Source organism: Zalophus californianus, chromosome 13, assembly GCF_009762305.2.
Source record: "Zalophus californianus isolate mZalCal1 chromosome 13, mZalCal1.pri.v2, whole genome shotgun sequence".
NCBI classification, from domain to species: domain Eukaryota; kingdom Metazoa; phylum Chordata; class Mammalia; order Carnivora; family Otariidae; genus Zalophus; species Zalophus californianus.
This window is the reverse complement of record NC_045607.1, coordinates 40,190,746-40,212,906: the sequence shown is the minus strand read 5'-3', so window position 1 is coordinate 40,212,906 and position 22,161 is coordinate 40,190,746.

Below are 22,161 nucleotides of genomic sequence, written 5' to 3'. Positions count from 1 at the left end.
TGTATAATGATATTTTATGTATAAGATCATGCTAGTGCCCTGGGTTTCTGAAATAGTAGTAATTTCTCCCTCTTGTAGTCTTAAACTTTGAATCTCGGTTTGAACAATAAATTGTGGGTTCATTCTATTGTATGTAATGGAGAACTAACGCCATGCAAAAAAGACAAAGCTACATCATCATTTGGGAAGTTACAAATATGGATTTTGTGTTAATGGATAAAATATATGCATTAAGTTGCCACTTGGAATAATAATAATACATATCTTATACATATACTTAATACTTCAGATAAACCTGAATATCATTTTTTTTAAGATTTTATTTATTTATTTGTCAGAGAGAGAGCAAGAAAGAGCACAAGCAGGGGGAGTGGCAGGCAGAGCAGGCAGAGAGAGAGAAGCAGGCTCCCCACTGAGAAAGGAGCCTGATGTGGGGCTCGGATCCTGGGCTCATGACCTGAGCCGAAGGAAGATATTTAACTGACTGAGCCAGCCAGGTGTCCCTCATTTATTTCTTTTTTAAAAACATGAAGCATCTTAATAAACTCTATATGTACTGACTACATACAGGACAAATCATACAGATCTTCCCACAAAGAAATTTATCATCTGACAGGTAGCATGTATCATCTATCATATAACAAGAAAACACATTTGTGAATAAAGCACAATAGACATTGTGAGAGAAATCTAGGAGAAAAAGTGAGCTGATTTTGGAAATGTACAGAATGAGAACACCGGCATTTTGCTGTGGACCAGACTTAAACCTGTCTCAGCATTAAAGCGTATGCTATGAACTTCCCAGATTTGGGTTACGGAGCTGTATTTCATTACAGTAAGTTTGGTACATTTATGAATAGTCTCCAGATTTGGCTGCTCAAGCTGTACGTTTTTCCATCGCCAGCAATCACAAAATTGGAGGTGGCATTAGTCTCTACCTGGTACCCTTTTTCTTTTGTTCTTCTACTACCACTAATATCTTTCACAGACCTTGAACAGGAACACTAAGTGGGACTTAATTACTTGTGCCCAGAATTATACACCTTTTCCTTTATTCCTGCATGAGAAAGACTAATCAAACTTGTCATTCAGCATTATCTTCATTTCGGATATGTGATGTCTTTGGACGTTTTTACTTGGAATCCGGCCCACTGTCACAAGCCATGAAAAACAACCAATTTTTAATTTAACTAAAGAACTGCAGTCTAATGTATTCTCCAGTATATCACTGTTTTCAGAAACCCATGATTTCAGCCAAGTTACTCAAGGAAATTTTTAAAACATGAGATTCTTGTTACATAAGCTTACAAACATTTTATGCTGAAAAATACCCGATAATATGAATCAATAATTACAGAAAAACTAGAAGGGTACAAAATCCTCACTTCCCCCGTGGAGGGAGCTTCTGTATTAAAGGGCACCTTCCCTTTGCTGGTTAGCCCGAATCCTGAGCTCAGGACTCCGAGTCTGGGTCCCCAATCCACTATTCCAGCTCAGGTTGATGATGTTTCTTCTCAAACCATGACAGAGAAAACGAAACAAAACACTACTTTTTGTTGGTTCCTTAGAACCAAAGAGCTTTCCTGTGGTCTCCTTTAACCACAAAATAACCAATGCGGGACGCTGGGCCCACCTGTGCTGTGAGGGACAGGCGGGAGAAACGAAGGGCTTGAGGTGGCGCAGAGCAAGCTGGAAGCCCATTGGGCAGCTCCAGCCCGGGTGCAGCTCCTGTGGAGAGTGAGGGGTTGAGTTTATTGGAAGCAGCAGCTGAGCTGGCAGTTCCAGGAGTCTTCTACTAAGAGGAGGCAGAGAACTTGGTTGGTGAAGTTTGAGGTGAAGGAAGATGTACACAATAGGTGAGGAACAGTTCCTGGAATTTGAATATCTGACCAAGCAGGTGGAGCTTCTGAGGTATCAAAAATAGCATGCAAAGGGTTATGAGCAATTAGATGTCATAGCAAGGGAAGTGGACAGAAACATCCAAGGCATTATAATTAAAGATTCTAAATCTAGCTGAAACAACTGATGCCTAAAAATGAATGTGGATAATCTCCAGAACCAGTGAGAGCAATTGAAAACTTTTGGCCAAGGGGGTCAGAACCAGGAGAGCTGTGACCCGTAGAAATCAGAGCACAACTTCTCATGTCTGTCACAGTATCATGACCCATGGGGAAAGGCAAAATGAAAACCATCACATACCACTGGGCAAATAATCTTTCCATAGTATTCTTATAGAAGACAAAAGAACATCTATGAGAATTGGGTATCTGCAAAGATTATCATAAAGTATTGAAGATCAAACAGAAGATTTGGATGAAAGTCATTATCGGAAAAAGCAAAAAGATTTTTCCAAGTTAAGATTGGTTTGGTCAATGAGATGGCTGAGTTCCAAAAGATGTCTGTACCATTCACTTTCGGAAAGTACATAAGTATATAATAAAGACAACAAAAACACGAAGGCCAAAGATGATAGCAATGTTCTGAAAATTGGTAAATCTTACATGTTATTGAATATGGGGTCAATAAAAAGATTCTGGTAAATCCTACTAGTAATGTAACATCGCTCTATGTTAACACACTGAAGCTGATATTTTTGTCTAGTGAAAATTCTGTAAGCAGTACTCATGAGACTTGCTAAATAAAGTATACCATCGAAAGGACAAAATGAGGGGCACCTGGGGTGGCTCAGTCAGTTAAGCGTCTGCCTTCGGCTTCAGGCCCAGGGTCCTGAAATCAAGCCCTGTGCCGGTAAATACTTACTAGTGCAATTGCTGGGTCGTAGGGTAGCTCTATTTTTAACTTCTTGAGGAACTCCATACTGTTTGTATGTGGCTGAGTGGCTGCACCAGCTTGCATTCCCACCAACGGTGTAAGAGGGTTCCCCTTTCTCCGCATCCTCGCCAACATTCGTTGTTTCTGTCTTGTTAATTTTAGCCATTCTGACTGGTGTGAGGTGATATCTCATTGTGGTTTTGATTTGTATTTCCCTGATGCCATGTGATGTGGAGCATTTTTTCATGTGTCTGCTGGCCATTTGTATGTCTTCTTTGGAGAAATGTCTGTTCATGTCTTCTCCCCCTTTCTTGGCTGGATTATTTGTTTTTTTGGGTGTTGAGTTTAGTAAGTTCTTTATAGATTTTGGATACTAGCCCTTTATCTGATAAGTCATTTGCAAACATCTTCTCCCATTCTGTAGATTGCCTTTTAGTTTTGCTGTTTCCTTTTCTGTGCAGAAGCTTTTTATCTTGATGAAGTCCCAAGAGTTCATTTTTTGCTTTTGTTTCCCTTGCCTTTGGAGACGTGTCTAATAAGAAGTTGCTGCAGCCAAGGTCAAAGAGGTTGTTGCCTGTGTTCTCTAGGATTTTGATGGATTCCTGTCTCACATTTAGGTCTTTCATCCATTTTGAGTTTATTTTTGTGTGTGGTGTAATAAAATGGTCCAGTTTCATTCTTCGACATGTGACTGTCCAATTTCTTCATTTCTTTCATTACTTACCAGTGTGGTTTTCACTTAAGATAATTGTGATTCCCAATAAATGTTTTGGAAAAATGGGGAGGAATGGTTTTAGTTATCACAAGCATTGCAGATAGTGGCTTTAACTAGGTGAAGATAGTTTTGCTAGATACAGTTCGATACATGGATCACTTACTTATAAGTAATCAAGAATTGTTCTACATCCTCTCCAGCCTTCCAGCATCACTACAGAAAATCATTTAGGTGAAAAAACCACTAATTTTTGGAGGTAAAACACAAATCTCTTTTAGATTTTTCCCAGTTATAAGTTGAACTTTCAGAAATGCATTTATTATATAGATCAAGGAGATGTTGAATTTGTTTTGTTATAATCTTACTAGAGATGATTACTCTAGCTTAAGGTATGTAACCTTAAGTAAATCTGCAGAACCCTTTTTGAGATGTAACATAACATATTCACAGCTTTCAGGGACACCTTTGGTGAGCCATTTACACGGACATCTTTGGTGGGTCATTCTGCTACAACAGTTGACCAGATGTGGTTTGATACCTGATCCTAACCTCTGGCCTTTTATCTATTTCCTGTCTGCCTTCTTACCCATTCCAGTCACACAAAGTCCAGGGCTGAGTAAGAATTGGAAAATATGCTGGAATGCCCATTACCAAGATCTTAATGTCCTATTCTTTCTTAAATGCACAACCTGATATTTGTATTATCGTCAATGTCTTTAACATCTTTACACTTACTCTCTGTTCCTTCTAAGGTGGTTACTAAGTAAAAATGAGAACATACTTGTGCGTCGATATACCATGAATAGCCCTCAAAATTATTTTTGCCCTTTAGAATCCTATGTAACATGATTTTTTAGGGGCAAAATTGTTTTACTTAGTAGGAACGATATTTTTTTAAAAAGCCAGATATTCACATTAAAAAAAAATGGATCTGAAATGCTATTAGGCAAGATAATTGTATTTGCTGTCATTGCAGTAAATGTAACAGTAACATGAAGCTACAGACATAAAATTTACTCTAATAAGTCATTATTCCAGGGACATGTTGAATATTTTCAATAGTAATTTTCAATTAATTCTCATTTGTACAGTAAAATTATTAATAGTGAATAAGACAAAGCAATGAAGCAGTGTAAATGAAGTTAAATATTTTTTAAAAGCTTAGAGAAATAAATTGTTTTGAGTGTTTAAATATGATTTATATTCCTTGGAAATTATGTTTTCATTATTCTTTTTTAAAGATTTATTTATTTATTTATCTATTTATTTATTTATTTATTTTAAAGAGAGAGAGAGAGCTCAAGCAGGAGGGGCGGAGGGACAGGGAATCTCAAGCAGACTCTGTGGTGAGTGCAAAGTCCATCACAGGGCTCAGTCCCAGGACCCTGAGATCATGACCTGAGCCAAAATCAAGAGTCAGAGGCTTAACTCTTTGTACCACCCAGGCGCCCCTATGTTTTCATTACTTTAATGTAATCTGCTAGCCACAGAATTTCTTTCAACTCCTTGCAATTACGTCAGTACCATCTAAAATCCGTGGATGTCTTAATTTTAAAAGATCAAGAAATACTAAATAAATAAATAAATAATTTTAAAATTTTGAGTTTTATTTGTATTCTATCATAAATTTTACTTTTACAAAAAATATTTTCTTTTTTGAATAAAATATTGTTTCTAACATAATTATAATGGCATTCATGAAAAAATAATTAACACTTGTTAGTCCTCCACTATGGGCAAGTCATGAATTAGATGCTTTATAGAAGCAATTACTTTAAATCATCACAACAATTCTATTGGGCGGATGATTTATAATCACTACTATATTACTTAGGAAATTTTGGCTTGTAATGGTTAATAGAAGTCCAAGGTTTTGGAGCTGATAAATAGAAGACCCAGGTCTGTTTGAAACCACCAACTGTGCTCTTCATCTAAAAGCAAACCTATCTTAAAATATAAATCTGCCTATCTGTAAAAATGTAGACAGAATGGTGATGTACTGACTAAAAATGTAACTAAAAATGTAATCAAAAAAGTCTGTTATAATTCTTACCAAGCAGGCTGGCACTATTGGTAAGGTTCAGTGGGAGTGGAGAAGGTTGCCCTGTGGGGGTCATAAGTGCCTACGACCAGTCCATTGTCATCACTGGATTCTGCTATTGATCATCTTTGGAACTTCACAGGGCAATGTGGAATCAACATTACTGAGAAACATAATTTCAGATCACTACGTGGTAGAAGGGAACTGCTGTTACTTACTGAAAAACAGCTCTCACACTTAATTTTAAGTCTTTTCTTTTGAACAGTTATGTTATTTTCAGGGGGAAGTAAGATTTTTGTTTTTCACTCTGAAAACCTGTCACGTGCTATACACATTGAGTAGGTGGCATATTTTATTCTATTCCTATATATAGTTTGTGTGTAGAGGATGCATGTGTCATGTGAATGAAATGAACTATATAAATAACATTATTCCATATGATATTAAAGTAAACCGCAATGCTGAAGTGAACTTTCACAAGGTAATCTTTTCAAAAAGGATCACAGACTCTCCTGACTCTATGTTTTATTAGTATTAAAATACAGATATTTGAGGAAGCCAAAAGTTAAAAGAAAAATGCAAGTTTTCCTTATTAATTTGGGGCTGGTATGTTTTTTTTCTTTGAGAAGTTGGTTATGCTTTATATATTGCAATTCCAAATAATAATGATTTTGATCCAGGTCAGATGATGCATGATTCTAGAAAATGCCAATAAGCAATAGATGATTTTAAAAAAGCAACTTATTTTACTCTTTCATTAAGTTAAAAAACATTTACACTCAAATTTACTCATACATTATGAGTTTTTGCAGTCAGTATAGATATATTGCATGTGTATCATCTATTATTTTTTTTATTTTTTTTAAAGATTTTATTTTTTTTATTTGAGAGAGAGAGAATGAGAGATAGAGAACATGAGAGGGACGAGGGTCAGAGGGGAAGCAGACTCCCTGCTGAGCAGGGAGCCCAATGTGGGACTCGATCCCAGGACTCCAGGATCATGACCTGAGCCGAAGGCAGTCGCTTAACCAACTGAGCCACCCAGGCGCCCTGTATCATCTATTATTATTTCAAATGAAAAAAGTCCACAATTACAGTCCTGGCTCCAACCTTCTCTCCTTTCAGTGCACTGACCATCTTTGACTTGGACTCAACACAGTGCCTTATAAATTTTATGATAAAAACTTCCAAAATACATATTTAAACATTTTTAACATTAATATGTGGTGTATTAATGTTATATATCAATGTTATTTCTCGTCTCCTCAGAACTCTTGCCCTAAATTTCCATTGAGAGGTCCTGAAATGACCTTAAAACCAGCATTGTATAAATAAATTTTTATTTTCTTTTTCACCAACTTCAAACCCTGATTTTGTAGTTCTGTTAATTGAACCACCATTCTCCAATTCTCCCAGGCTAAAAATGTGCTATTGTCATTGATTCGTCCATAGTCTTTTGTCCTGGTAGCTAACTAGCCAATAGATCTTGCAGACTGAGTCTGCCTTCAGCATACCACTTGGAGTCATCTCTTTCTTTCTATTCCCCTTGCTACAACCAACATTCATGCCACTTTGACCTCTCACTCTGCATAGCTCCTTAAATTCACTGTCCTTTGAAACACACACACAAACACCCCTATCTCTCTATCAATCTATAAAATAATTAGAATTGAAAGATAATTCCACTAGGGCTTTATGTGTACTCTAACTTTTGGAAAATAACTTGAACCCTTAAAATTCGTTTTTTAGCTAGTAAATGGCAATGATAATATCTAACCCAAAAAGCTAATGTGAAGATTAAATACTTTATAAACATATTAGTCTTATGGAAATATGACCATAATTGGAAATATTATTCCTTCACCGTTTTGTCTTTAGTCTACTCTTTCTTCAGTCAACCAATTATTTATTTAGTCATTAGTTATCTCTTCAACAAATAACCATTTGTTTGAGAGGCATTAAGTGAGGTTCTGGAAGTATGGATTTGGTTTATGTGAATTTGAAATTACACTGTTAAGTCTCTTATTTCTCACAACAGATTAAAGGCAGTTCAGTTCCAGAGCCCACAAGCGTATAATTACTCTCTCTCTCTTTCTGATTTGGTCCCTGGCCTTAAGGAGGACATTTCACACCAGGGTAACAACTGTATGTTAGTCCTATAATGTTTAAAATACTATTACAGAAGTATTTACAGTATTTTTCAGTACATAGGATATATTTAAATCAGAATAAAAGTTAGGGAAAGACTTTTAAAGGAGGTGACACTGGACCTGATACCTAACAGACAAGTATAAATTGGTTAAACAAGTAAAGGGTAGGTAGAAGACAGATAAAATTGTATGTAAGAATGTACATATAGGGAATAGTATCCAATATTCAAGCCCTTAATTCTAGAACGAGGCTATAACTATTAAGAGAGACTTGTATTGTTTAGAGATTATTGGAATCTAATCATGAAGATGATATAGATCATTTTAAGTGTGTGTGTAGGAGAGAGAATTATTTTTAACTTTGAGATGAATATATGCCAAGTATGAATAGGTACTGCAAGCATTTTTTAGAAAGCAGCTTGTCTTAGTTTGTGTTCCTGGGAAACAGTCTCTGAGACAATGATTTGCCTAAAGGATGTTTACTTAGCATACTCTGGGCAACAACATCTATGAGGGAGTGAGCGAGTGGACTAGTTATTTCATGCGGGCTGTCTCTAGGGAGAGGATTTAACTGTGGGTAAGGCTGTGAAGGGTAACTCCAGCGGAAGGATTCAGATGTGTGCCATAAACATATACCCTTTCTGACTGTTGGGGGAAGTGCCTCAGTCCTTAGGTGAGATCTTTGTGGAAAAATACAGCATCTGGATGCCTGGGTGGCTCAGTTGGTTAAGCATCTGCCTTGGGCTCAGGCCATGATCCCAGGGTCCTGGGATGGAGTCCTGCATTGAGCTCCTTGCTCAGCAGGGAGCCTGCTTCTCCCTCTGCCTGCTGTTCCCCCTGCTTGTGCTCTCTCTCTCTCTCTCTGACAATTAAGTAAAATCTTTTTTAAAAAGAGAGAAAAATACAGCATCTACAAGATTCTATATATTACCCACTTAGGACCCACTTACTGCATATTATACAGTCATCCACCTGGGAACAACTCTTGCAGGGTTCATGTTGCTCTCTCTTTCTGGGTAAACTCAAAAAAGGAAGGATAGGAGGGTAAATCAGTGTCCCAGCCCCTGCTTCTAGTCTTGGTGCCAGTCATCTTTCTCCATTATTCTAGATCTTCTTCATTAGAAGTTCTTTTCCCCCTTAATCAGTACCTATGCTAGATTATATTACACCAGATAACTACAGCCGTGGTATGACTCAGACACAGATCCTCAGAACTGTCACCTTGACCTTGCAAGATTGTAACTGCTGCACTTGTCCACCTAATGTCCAAAGTGGATAGGTAAGTAACAAGACCCACTCCCCATAAATCACCTTGTCACTAAAAATATTATTGTATAACAGCATCCCTACCACTGCCTAATGATCAGTTATTATACTGTTTATTTACCATTTAACGTAGCCAGGAGATGGCAACTCCTTTCTATGACTGCTTTTCTCTTGCTGCAAGGAACCTAAGATTACCATGATTAAAATTAAATGGAACCCTTGAGGACCCCTGATGAAAGTGTTCCTTCTCTAGAACCAAGACCTATAGTTAACAGTTCCTAGATTTGCATGGCGGAGGGGGAAAGGGGATAAATTCCCAAGCACGAATGAGAGTAAGCAAGGTTGCTGTTACTTTCTTTTCTTGGTTCTTGGATCCATGCATTCTATTCACTGGCATCAAGAAACAATATAATTTTATTGCTCACAATTCTCACAAGGTATAATCTCACAAGCTGACACCTCAACTGCCTCTTAAAAGGACTCTTCCATCAGGATGTTAGTTCTGGGTGGTATGCTATAAGCTAGGACCAGTGTATCCTGTAGTTATTCACCCATTCTTCATTTACTTTGCTGAATGCTATCTCCTGATCCAAGGAAATGTTATGTGAAATATAAAGTCAGTGGACCAAGCACTCTGAAGTCTTCATATGCCAGTGCAGACTGAAGTATTTTTTCCTTATTCTTTATTTATAAGATTGAAATGCATAATGAGCCACATCTAAACAGCCTACACAAAATGTTCGTTCTCCAAATTGCATGTGCAAATCTCATTATTTCATTGAAAATCTATGTTTTTCAACCAAAGGTATTAGGAACATTACTGAACCCTATTCTGCACAGTTTACATAATATTAATGCATTTTTTATTTAAAATACTGAGCAAGAAATTTGTTGGAATTTCTTTGGAAGAGAAATATCAGTGAAGACCACAACCGTTATCTAAACTATAAGTACCTGGAGAAAGACAGAACAATGAATCAGAAGAAGAGAAACAGCACTTTCCCTATTGCTCTACTGAATTTATTAAAATTTCAGAAAATATCATTTACTTTCCACGAGTAAGACTGAATTTGAATTTTCTCAAGATGCACTAATGATAATGCCTTCTATTTTCCCAACACATATAAGGTATTATGTCAGTTTGGTAGAGAATGTGATCTTTGAATTGAGTCTTTTGGAATACACAGGAAAAGTAAAGGAAAAGGGAGGTAGGTGACTAAGGAGTTGGAAACAGTTTGGGAAAGTATATGAGAACCACTTTTTTGAGCAAGCTGAATGCCAGGCTAAGGAGAGTAACTTATTTTGTTTTAAAGAAAATGCATGTAAGGTCTTTAAGCGGTGATCAGAATGCTGTGACAGAGATCTTAATCTGAAAAAAGTATAGGGAGTAGAATTTAGGAAATAATAATCTGCATGTATGTGGCGAACTCTTTTCTAGGTTACAAAACTGATTACGACTGTTTCCTTTAGAAACTGATCACATGATAGGGTATCTGTGATTTTTGCATCACGCCACATCCTTTGTGTAATAATGCCATGTGCTCTGCCCCATATCTCCTTCCACTTTTTGTTTTTGCCACTGTTGCAATAATTCCCAGGTACAGCACCTCACACATCATCACAGCTGAACTGTCCTAGATCTTTTCTGATTTAAAAGCTTAGGGATGCACAGAACAACATGTTAGGCACTCAAGACAAGTGCAACCTGAAGGTGTGAGGCAGTTAGCTCTGCTATAGGCCAACTATTGCCCTTGAATAGAAGACCTCTTGTTCCATCATTCAGGCAGAAAATTCTAAGCTGCATTCAACATTGCTCCTCTCAAGTGTCTGAAAGGATCAAGCCACATTTGCCCACAATTGTGAAGAACTCTAGAACAATGGCTTTCTTTCTTCTAATTCTCTAGACTCAGACTCCCACTCCTGTTTCCTAGGATCACTTCCTGACAAACTGCCTGAATATAACTACATATCTAGTCTCCGCTCTAGTGGTGGTGGTAGACGAGGCATCAAGGCCTAGATGAGGTTTAAATATGAAATTCATAAATTATTTGGGATGCATCCTAGACCAATGCATGCATTACAAAAAGATTACCAAAATACTGTAAGATTAATCAAGCATCAAATTATATCTAGATGGTAAAACTTCTGTATTTGTAGTTTAACTGATTACATTATATATGGTACCAAAAAATTCTCTTTCTCATTAAAGTATCACAATTAAATCTTTAATTACAACAGAAATTTAGTGCAATATTCAGAAATTACTATTCTTTAGAGAAAGACAATTAAAGCTAGTATTTTAATCCAACAGTATTATTACTCAACTGCTTCATTTAAAAAAAAGAAAAACACTGACTCTAGAGTCTTGAAGAAAAAGTTTTGAAATCAGGATGGGGGCAATACCTCTAGCAGACAAAAAGTTGGATACTATGGAAGAGCCTTAGCAAAGTTCTCATAAACTACAGTGAGATACACAGTATACAACCTTTGTCAGATGGCATATCTGGTACATTTTTGTGACTTTTCTATTGTTGTTTCTTAATTTTTCCTTCAGTATACAAGGCATAATGTTAAATATATCTCCAAAATTCCAACAACATCATCTTAGGAGAGAACATTTATGAAAAACCCATGAAAGCAATTTAGGTAACTAGATTTAGTGAAAAGTTGCAAATTGCGTGGGATTTGGTGAGGATCATCTCCTCTTACTCTATAATCAGCAGCAATTTACTTAAGGCCAAACTCTGGGGCTTCTGTCTCTGTTACATACAAAAGCTACTATTATACTTATTTTAAAGTCTAGTGTTCTTTAGGCCTGTAGGATATTAAAATCCTAAAGTCCTAAAAAAATCATCAGCACATTTTCAAAACTGCATTATTACTGCAATTACTGTTTTGTGTTTTAGAGTACTTTAAGGCTTATAAAGTATATTTGTATAAAACATTTGAACCTCACAATGATTTCAAAATGTAATAAGTAAATACTATTAATTTCATTTATAAGCAAAGCAACTTATGATTCCAATAGGTTATGAGAAAAGCCAGTTTTGAACCAAGATCTTTAATTTTCTGAGTTTTCACAGATCTACAAAATGGAGGAATTCTTGGAAGAAGGAACGGTTCTCTGTGAGGCAAAATCAATACGTACAAGTTATCATCCAGGCAGCCAATGAACAACTTTGAAATGAAGTTTTTCATTCACCTCTACCTCAGTTAGAGATAAAATTGGAAATCACTGCTGATGGCAAGGTTAGACTCTTACCAGTAAACAACTGTCCAGGTCCACAGGGAGACATACTTATCATATAATTACAGCTTTTCAAGTCACTATTAAATGGTACCTTCTTAAAACAGACTTTAGAAATGTGAAAGTTTTGCCTGTTTGCCTATTTGATTTAATGAAACAATTTTTTTTAACAAGGACTTTTCATATACTTGCATCTCTGTATTGTTTTTAATGAAAAAATATACTCTAATTTCTTTTTTTGAATAATATATTGCAATCCTAGAAGATCGTCCTTTGAGGCCCCAAAGAGACAAAAGATACCATGGCCTCAAAATTAGGTTTATTGTGAATTATCGGCAGCAGGAGAAATGTTCACAAATACCCATAAAGCAGAAGATAGGAGGATCATTAGAATGGATTAATTCAGTATTCATGTTTGAAATGCCTATTGAGAGAAACAAACTGCAACCTCTTTAACAATGTATTACTTTTTAAAATGTGAACAATGTCTACTCATGTTAATCACATACATAATTAGCATTTGAAGAAGGAAGTGTATCCTCCCTTGATTTATAGTTAAGATAACATATCTTTATTCCATCATAGGCAAATGACATTTTAATTTCTTACATAATTCTTAAAAATAGGATTCCAAAAGTGACTGTTACGAAGAGTAGGGAACTTAAATCACATTGGCCATGTTTTAGTCCGGGCCCAAATGATTCATACTTACATTAATGGTCAAATTACCTAGCTCTCTTAAGTCTTATACTCCTCTTGTATGGGAATAGATATACTAATGTATTTTATGTACAGAATTATTTTACATTGGTATGAGAAAATGATTTTAAAATGTGTTTTCAAAAATGGTTAGCACTGTAAAAATAAGATATCCTTTCTATTTTTATTATGAGCAGTCCAAATTGTGTAATGAGCTGTGATCCTCTGATCCACAATCCACATTATACTTTAGAAATATCAGGTCTCTTCACTGAAATAAGAAAAGCTTTAAGCATTTGGCTATGTCTTCCATTTACCACTAAATCCTTGATTTCAATAAAAAATACGTATTACATTTTTCTTTCCCCTCCTTCAAGATGTGTAATGACTGTTGCCTTTAAATGAAAAGCCATATGCAGAATTATTAAAGATTGGTGCACTGAAATTTAATTAATCCTATATCACTTTTTCATTTTTGATTAGTCAGCTACAACGGACTAACAATTACCAAGCCAAAACAAAAGTGTCCCTAATATGACCACAAAATGTACTACATACCTAATTCTTCTTGAATGTAATGGGTATTGGGCTCATAAAAAAATAAATATAAGTGTGAGGATGGGGTTCTGGGGTTATTATAGGAGCTTTGCAACCACCTAACTGAGTGAATTTTGACAAATCACATTATCTCTCTGGATCATTTTTCCTATGCGATCAAACCTGTACCTTTCTGTCTTAAAAGATATTTTTCTGTCAAGATATCATGTTCATTTTATTCTCATATTTGATAGCTTTTCTAGCCAATTAAAAGATTTTGTTTCCAAAACTAACTATATCATATGGTTGCTGTAAATATGGTAAGTTTTTTTTATTATGTTATGTTAATCACCATACATTACATCATTAGTTTTTGATGTAGTGTTCCATGATTCATTGTTTGTGTATAACACCCAGTGCTCCATGCAGAACGTGCCCTCTTTAATACCCATCAGCAGGCTAACCCATCCCCCACACCCTGCCCTCTAGAACCCTCAGTTTGTTTCTCAGAGTCCATAGTCTCTCATGGTTCGTCTCCCGCTCCGATTCCCCCCCTTCATTTTTCCCTTCCTGCTATCTTTTTCTTTCTTTTCTTTTTCTTTTTTTTTTAAACATATTTCAGAGATACAGGTCTGTGATTCAACAGTCTTATATGATGATATAAGTTTTAGGAAAAAATTAAGCTAAATGGAAATGTAATGTATCATTAAGTAATATTAGAGGAAGAGAACCCAGAAATGGCCCTCAACTCTATGGTCAACTAATCTTCAACAAAGCAGGAAAGAATATCCAATGGAAAAAAGACAGTCTCCTCACAAATGGTATTGGAAAAGTTGGACAGCCACATGCTGAAGAATGAAACTGGACCACTTTCTTATACCAGACACACAAAAGTAGACTCAAAATGGATGAAAGACCTAAATGTGAGACAAGAATCCATCAAAATCCCAGAGGAGAACATGGGCAGCAACCTCTTTGACCTTGGTCACAGCAAGTTCTTGCTAGACACGTCTCCAGAGGCAAAGAAAACAAAAGCAAAAACGAACTATTGGGACTTCATCAGGATAAAAATCTTTTGCACAGCAAAGGAAACAATCAACAAGACTAAAAGTAGAGTGATGAGGGGTACCTGGGCAGCTCAATCGGTTAAGTGTCCAATGACTAATTTCATTCTCAAGTCATGATCTCAGGGTCATGAGATGGAGCTCCCACCCCATCCCCCACCCTTATCCCCCATCGGACTCCTCACTTAGTGGGAGTCTGCTTGAAATTCTCTCCCTCTCCCTCTGCCCCTCCCCCAGCTCACGCATATTCTCTCTCTCTCTCAAACACATCTTTTTTTTTTAAAAAAGGTAGAGTGATGATACGTCTCCAAAAAAAAAAAAAAAAAAAGACATAAGCCCTTTGAACTGAGAGCACTAGCAGAGAAGGAGAGGGTAGTACACCAGTAGTTTTTTGGAAACTGCAGAGTGAAATGGAACTTTAACTGGTAGCTTTAGCTCATCCAATTAAGCAGAAACCTAAGCAGCACAGAAGAAATAGAGATTCAATTCTACTTACATGAAATAATTCCCTAAAACTTTAGTAGTTCCAGAAGTAAAAACAGGGAATACAAGAACAGAGAAAATTGTGAACAAAATAATTAAAGACAACTTTCTGAAATTAAAAGTAAAAAGTTACCAGACAGAAAAGACCCACCTGATGCTCAGAATATTAATTAAGTAAAATCTCATGATCACTATTTCAGAACATTAGAGACAGAGAGATCAGAGAAAAGTCTGCAAGATTTTCTCATGGAAAATAGGGGTAAAGAATACATGTATAAGGAGTGTGAATGATTTTAACTTTGGAATTCTCATTAACAACATTGGATGTTGGAGTCATTGGAATAATGCCTTCAAAGTTCTGCAAAAGCTTATTTTCTAGCCTAGAATTCTATACCCAAACATTAGTCAAGTGTCAGGGTAAATTAAAGACATTGTCAAATATTCAAGATCTGAAAAACTGACTGCCCACATATAGCCTCTCTAAAGAAGTGACTACAAGTTAACCTCCATCAAAATGAGAAAGCAAATAAAGATCAACAAATATATAAGACATACAACCCAAATCCAACACAGGAGAGAAGCAAAAGCATATCCCCCAGGAACGGTAAATGCATATCCTGTAAATCAGATAAACAAGTCTGAATACAAATTTGGAGCAGGTCAAAATGCACATAGGGGAAAAAACAAATAGGTAAGCAGTCATCATAGAAACCTCTGATTAGATGGAATTGAAGAGCTAGTCTCAATGTTCTAAAACATTCTGTTATTTAAGGTTCATTTTTTTTTTTCTTTTTTTTAGGACTTTTTTTTTTCTGTGACCAGCAATAAGCGTGACTAAACTCATTGAATTTTAAACCAAATTACTGTTAATTATTCTTTATGTGAAAATTTCCATGTATTTCTCCTTCAGAAAGAATGTCACAGTATAGCACTATAGTTGTAATATCCAGAGAACAATAACAATGGATTTTTTTATTTCTAACAGATAAAACATCCTTTAACTTCTTTATTGAGGTATTTATGATCCATCTAGTATTTTTGTGAATAATAAGAAATATACTTAGAAATGTATGTTGTTTGGATATTTTAAGAGTAAACTAGTGAGATATGGTCATTGAAATCTCCTTACAGCATAATGATATAACCTAAAGATTAAAGGAAGATTCAATATAATCTTTAATACTATCAAGACACTGTGTTTTAAATACTGGCAACCACAATGTATATGATCATGAGCTATAGTATGTGGTTCTTAAAACATTTAATAGTTTCATTGAAATCCCTTTTCAAATTAACAAGAAATGAAATATTTTTAGCAAGAAATCATTGTTTTGAAGTATCCACTTCCTTTCTTTTAGTCCTCAAATACTGGTTAATTGAGAAATTTCATTACAGACATGATGAAAAAAATCTGAATTATTGTGTACTAGAATTCAGAAGTAAAGCTGATTATATTAAACTGAGTTGTCACAAAAGTTAGATCCAAGTGGGTTTTCTTTGTTTTTTGTTAGTGTTTGTCAAACTAAATTTAGCTATAATATCAGCAGTTAGGGAAATACATAAGATTTCCACTTCACTGTTATTTGTGCATGGAAAAAAATAAAAGAACATTTATAGAAGATTAATGGGTAAACAGAACTGAAAATTATTGTCTTCCAACATGAACAATTAGGTGTACAGCAGAAATGAATATAATATGAAGAATCAAGGTTCATTTCTCAGCTCCTGCCACATACAGCTGGATTACTATTACTGTACCTCCATTTGCTGAAATAGGATTACATAAAGAAAATTCAAGTCTATGGGAAAATTCTATGAGATCAGCCTATGAACAGGTTCAATTTAAGGAGTGAGTAGATCATAAATATATCCATTAAGCAACTGGATTCTAGGGTAGTGCTCATGGGAGAAATATGAATTAGGAAGTAGATACAAAGTCAGAAATAGGTGAGTCCATTAAATAACCCAAAGAGAACATATAGATTAATCCTAAAATTGGACTAAGATATAATCCTGGGAAATACCAATATTTAAGTTGTGGTTGAAAAACAGGACATTAATATCCAGATAGTAGAACACAAACCACAATAAAACAGCATTCTAGAAGTCAGTAGAAGAATGTGTTTCAAGGGCTAATGACCAACAATAGCAAGCACTTAAGAGAGAGAACTTTGTTAGTTTGGTAAGATTAATAATGAGTATGGGAAATAAGTTTAGTGCATGATGATAAACAGAGGCACTGAACAGAGATAACTATTTAAATAAGCATGCCAGAAAACCACCTGTGACTGAGATTTAGTCCAACTGTATAGTTCCAGAAAGGAAGGGTGCAGCAAAGAAGTTGAGCTTCCAGAAATGTGTCATCATCCTAAAGGTGTTTTTCAGGGAAAAACAGTGGAGTCATAAAAACAAACAAACAAACCAAAAACTAGTTACCAATTCTGTGTTCCAAATTCTAGTTTATTTCTGATACTACAGGATACTTATATAGTGCTTACCATGTTCCAGGCACTCTTCCAAATGCTAAACACTTACTAAGATGTAAATTTGTGATAGTGCGCCTGGGTGGCTCAGTCCTTTAAGTGTCTGCCCAGGGTCCTGGGATCCAGTCCTGTGTTGGGCTCCCTGCTCAGCGGGAAGTCTGCTTCTCCCTCTGGCCCTCCCCCTGCTTGTACTCTCTCTCTCTCTCTCTCAAAAATAAATAAAATCTTTAAAAAAATTTGTGATAATTACTATACAAGGTAGGTAGTAGTTCTTACCATCATCTCTTATTTTACTTACTCTATGCCTCATAGGAAATGGGTACTAGAACCAGGACATGACCCTAGCCCTATTTGATCCAGAAAATATGCTCCTAAATGTTCTTAGCCCCTTTTTGCTTTTGTGTAACAAACTATATTTATTGGCTAACTAAAAGAACAAAAACATGGTAGATAGGAATTAGGAAGAGAGAACTATGGCTTGGTGCATGAGTTAGCATCAGTGATCCTGGATCAGTTCTTGTATCTGCCTTTCCTTCTCTCAAGTATTACTAATCATCAGACTTAAGCCTTTTACATAAATGATCAACTTCAGCTTCCCCATATGGCAAGATCTCCTTCATTTATAAATGCTATAATCATCAAATGGCAAGTTACTACATACCCACCAGTTCAAATTATAGTAATTGATTTTTGAAATTATTGGTCATATGAAGGAAAATGCTTCCAAACAGTACAAGCAGCTTTGGTTTCTGAAAATGGAAGAAAAAAAAAAAGAGCATGTCTAAGAGTAGAGAATATTAAAAGTGACAGAATATTATAACATCCCAAAGCTTATGTTCAGATAAATAAATTTCCAAAAGAAATCATTTGTTTTAGAAAAAAGATTAATAGGCCATAATGTACAAAGTTGTCAAGTTGATAGTAGAACATAGTATATAAAATTAATAACAAAAGCAGGGCATTATTTGACATATAAATAAAATAGATACATGATGGATGGATGGATATAAATAGATAAAGATGTAGAAACAAAAGCAATAGATATTTATTACTACTATATCTCTGTATTAGTTTGCTAGGTTTCCTTAACCTAAGTGGCTTGCAAAAGGAAAGATCTATCTAACAGTTATGGAGGCCAGAAGTCTGAGATCAAAATGTGAATATACATCCATTTTTTAAAAAGGGGTTAATAATAAACATCAAATTCTGCATAATGGTTATTCCTGGGAAGAAATAAGGGAATGGAGTAAAAAAAAAAAAAGAGAAAGAGAGAGAGAGAGAGAGTGCATAAGACAATAGTAATGGCTTAATTATTAGGTAATACAGCCATTTAAAATATCATCCTTCAGAAACAACATAGTAGTTTTAAAATTATACTCCAGAGTCTTACTCCCTGAGTTCAAACCCTTGTGTTTATACTGAGTAGCTTTACATTCTCAGGAAATTCATAAATCTCTCTATATTAGGTTCCTTTCTAAAAATGTAAATAATAGTAACACCTTCCTTCTGTATATATTTAATTATATGACATTTGTAAAGCATTTGGAATTGTTCCTTATGTATTGTAAGCATTTTAGGAATGTGTGCCAGATAAAAATAGAGCATTATATTATTTAAATAAAATCAAATACATGTCATGAAAATAGCATTCATAAAGAATTGTAATTAATTATTTGTGACTGAGTACCACAGGATGGGAAGAATGTGGTGAGGGAAAATAGCAAGAAACATGTTAACATTTATACAATCCATGTCTTTTTAGATAGAAATGTACAATTTATGATTTTTTATTTGGTGGAGGGACAGTTTGTAAAACTGTCATTTTTCCTAAAATTCATTTTAACTATAAGGGTGTAAGCTGTTCACAGCAGGAGAGATGCCTCATTTTTCTGTTAACCCTCCCTCAGACAGTGTTCAGAAATCTCTTCCACACAAGGAAAATTTAACCATTGCCATGCTCTTATTATTAAGCCTCAAATCACAATATTTGTTATAATCAGTTATTCAACAACAGACCAGGAATGGAGCCCCGGGCAATGGAAAGTGAGAGGTTAAATGGAGCACGGCTATCCATTCCCAAGAGCAAACAAGAATGGATGGGGTAGGGAATACAGCTAATATTATGCACCTTAGACGTTATATCATCTTTGTAACAGACACCATTTCCACCTCCAACTCTCACCCTTTTTCTAAAACTGAACAGCATGTGGCTTTGTATGTGTCTCTGTCCAATAACTCCACTAGTCCTTTTGTTTATATCTGTTCTTGGGCCATAGTTTTCCTACTTGTATACTTTCTTAAAAATTTTATTTTGTGTCCATTAGCATAGCAATCTAACTGTAAAATTACTTATGGCAGATTGGGGGTTGGATCTAGGGCTTGGGATTTGTAGGACAGACAGAGCAAATGGACACTGATAGGAAAGAACTGAAGATGGTGATGAGAAAATGGTCCAAATGATTAAGCAGATAGTTTTAGGACATCAACACATGTTAGAATCTGAGTAAAAGTTCAAAGTTCTTTGGTGTCTGAAGTCTCTAAGAAATCAGAAACAATGAAAATGAAAAGAGTAGAGGGATAGCAAGACAGATTGCTGTGATCAAAAATTGGGATATTGAGGGGGTCTGAGTGGGATTGAGCCCTGTGTCTGGCTCTATGCTTAGCGGGGAGTTTCCTTGAAGATTCTCTCCCTCTGCCCCTCTCCCCAAATAAATAAATCTTCAAAAAAAAAAAGATTGGGGTATTGAGTTTTAATATAAAGTATCCTTTTACTAATTGTGTTCATTGACCAGTATTTATCAACTACTAATTTGTGCCAAGCCTTGTTCTAAACAAAGTCTTAAACATAAAAGACAAACATTCCTGAATTCCTGATGTTTATGTTCTATTAGAGGGAAATAGAAATAATCATAATAACATATTTAGACTATGTTATTGGAGAAAAAGAAAGCACTGATGGGCACAGGGAGTATCAAGAGAGGTTAGTAACATTAAATAGGGTGATTAGGAAAGGCTTCACTAAAGACACACCAGGATAAAAAATCTTAAGAATATGAGGGAATAAACTAAGCAGATATCTTGAGAAAGAGCATTCCAGAGAGAGTGAACAGAAGTGCAAAGGCTGAGCTCAGAGGAGGTGCCTGGCAAGTGTGAGCTACAGCAAACTGGCCTCCGTATCAGCCGAAAGTGAAACATGTATTCTAACAGGTTTATCTGGGTTGGTGCTATAATGTTTCACTATCATTTTGGAAAAGAGAATGACAAACAAAAAATATAATTTAAAAATACATAGGGCACCTGGGTGGCTCAGTAGATTAGGCATCTGCCTTTGGTGCGGGTCATGGTCTCAGGGTCATGATTGAGTCCCGCATCAGGCTCCCTGCTCTGCGGGAGCCTGCTTCTCCCTCTGCCTCTGTCCCTCCCCTTGCTTGTACTCTCTCTTTCACTCTCTCAAATAAATAAATAAAATCTTTTAAAAAGTACATTAAAAGTTTTCTTCTAAAAATAAAATCTACTTAAATTGTCCCAAGACTGACATATTCATTAAATAAACAAATAAATAAGGTTTGGTCATGAGCCTTTGGTCAAATAACAGGCTAAGGGTGAAGTGGTCTCCCTTCCATTAGTGACATAGAGCAGAGTAGCAGAAGAAAGCCATATGAACACCTGAAGAAAATCACAAACAGGAAATAACATGCACTTTAAAAAAATCTTCCTTTTTTTCTATACACAATTTTAAGTGCCTCTGGGGACCCTGGAGCACTCCTCCCTCTGCCCCACTTTAGGTCACTGACTTCTATACAGACTGAGACTCTGACCTCCTTGGGGTATCTCATTTCAGATTCCAGCTAGGTCCATGTATAGCCATAATTGTTCTAGAAGTAAACACTATTTATTTTTATACCTCCTAACCTATCATCTATGTGACCATTCAAATTAAAACATCCTTAACACCCCCAACCTTTATACATAAGCTATTGTTCTGCGTGGCAGGGCAGTGATGAAGAAAAACAATTCGGAACATTGTCTGCCATTCCTTTGCTCACTCATTGGTCCCAAGGACACACAGTTCTTAATCCAAGGTTCCAAAGAATCCTGGTCCTTATGATCGAACAAACAGGATGAATGGAAAATGCTCTTCTGTGTACATAACCTATTATTATCTGAATACAACTTATCTCTCTATTCATTCCTACCAGGGGAGGTATTAAAAAGCCAGGGATAAAGGAAACAGGCAGAAGACACCCACTGGCCTTGATCCTAACCATCTTAACCATCTCACCTTGAATCAGGGACTTAGTCTTTTATCATCTTTTTTCTTTAGGATTAAGGAAGATTCTACAAAAATGATATGCAGAGATAGGATCACTACAAGATTAATAGATGTATGTTTATCTCTGATATAAAATTCCAGTATCTTTCAAATCAATATAACAGCAAGAGATAAACACAGAAGGTGCATACACACATGCACGTGTATGCAACCCTTTGAAATGGTAGTCCTGAGTGGAAGCTGGTACAAGGAGTAGGAACACTCTTTTCCACAGTATGCAAGCAAAATGTAACTATTGAGTCTGTATGAAATAGACAAAGCAATTTTGTGAAAAAGTTTAAAAAAGAGTTAAATAATTAAACTTACACGATAATAAATGTGTGCATTTTTATAAAATAATTCAGTTCAGCTAACGCATCTTAATAGCCAAT